Below are 1,605 nucleotides of genomic sequence, written 5' to 3' on the forward strand. Positions count from 1 at the left end.
CAGGATTACCTGAGCCCAGTGAGGTTGAGGCTGCAGTGAGCCATGGTCGCACCACTGCACTCCAGCAGGCAACAGAGACCCTGTCTCCAAAACAAACAAACAAACCTTGTAAATAGATCCATCCAATCTCAATCAGCTTTGACCATACAAGATAATAATATCTCCATAAAACTTTTACAACCTCTTCAACTTTTCCATTCTCTTTCTTTTCCCAATTTTCTATATCTATTCAGTTTATCTATCTCATTCTTTCCTTCTTTTATTCCTCCAATTTAATACAACATATAAGTAACCTCTTAACTAGGCAAAATCACTTTTCCTTAACAAAAACTATATCCTCATGTCTTTTTCTTTTTCTTTTTTTTTTTTGAGACGAAGTCTCACTCTTGCCCCCCAGGCTGGAGTGCAATGGCACGATCTCAGCTCACTGCAACCTTAGCTTCCCAGGTTCAAGCGATTCTCCTGTCTCAGCCTCCTGAGTAGCTGGGATTACAGGTGCCTACCATCACATCCAGCTAATTTTTTGCATTTTTAGTAGAGATGGGGTTTCACCATGTTGGCCACGCTGGTCTCAAACCCCTGACCTCGTGGTCTGCCCACCACGGCCTCCCGAAGTGCTGGGATTACAGGCATGAGCCACCACGCCTGGCCTAGTTCAGAAAAATTCTAAGGCTATAGCCCAAAAAGATTTGAAAACTCCTTTAAGTAAACATTTTATAAAACATAATAATTATTAAAAGTTCATTTATAAATGTCTACCTCATTTACATCTATTTTATTTATTTATTTTTAACAATAATTTTGGAAAATTTTACAAGACACTGGACGAATCTATCCATCATCTCAAGTTAAATTTTCTATTCACCATTTTTATGATTGGGCAAGAATCTTAAATACGTATCTATTTTGTTGATAACTCAGAAGACATAGTTGTTTCTATTAAACCAACACTGTTAAACCAACCTTATTTACCAAAAGAGTTACTCAAGTCATTGTGAACTTTGGAAAGCATTTATTTGGGCTAATTTATGAGTGCTTATTTATGTATAAGTGCATTTGGTATCATGTAAACAATATACAAACACATGGATGTGCACAGGTATACATGAAATACAGACAAAGGGCCAGGTGCAGTGGCTCATATCTCCAGTCCCAGAACTTTGGGAGGCCAAGGTGGGAGGACCGCTTGAGCCCAGGAGACGAAGGTTACAGTGAGCTGAGATCTCACCACTGCACTTTAGCCTGGGTGACAGAGAAGAACTCTGTATAAAATATTTAAAAAGCCTGGGCGCGGTGGCTCACGCCTGTAATCCTGGCACTTTGGGAAGTCGAGGCGGGTGGATCACAAGATCAGGAGATCGAGACCATACTGGCTGACACAGTGAAACCCCGTCTATACTAAAAACACAAAAAATTAGCCAGGCGTGGTAGCGGGCGCCTGTAGTCCCAGCTACTTAGGAGGCTGAGGCAGCAGAATGGTGTGAACCCGGGAGGCGGAGCTTTCAGTGAGCTGAGATTGCTCCACTGTACTCCAGCCTGGGCAACAGAGCAAGACTCCATCTCAAAAAACAAAACAAAACAAAAAAGTTTAAAAAACTTTATATA

This window comes from Colobus angolensis, unplaced genomic scaffold (genome assembly GCF_000951035.1).
Source record: "Colobus angolensis palliatus isolate OR3802 unplaced genomic scaffold, Cang.pa_1.0 Scaffold24, whole genome shotgun sequence".
Classification (NCBI taxonomy): Eukaryota; Metazoa; Chordata; class Mammalia; order Primates; family Cercopithecidae; genus Colobus; species Colobus angolensis.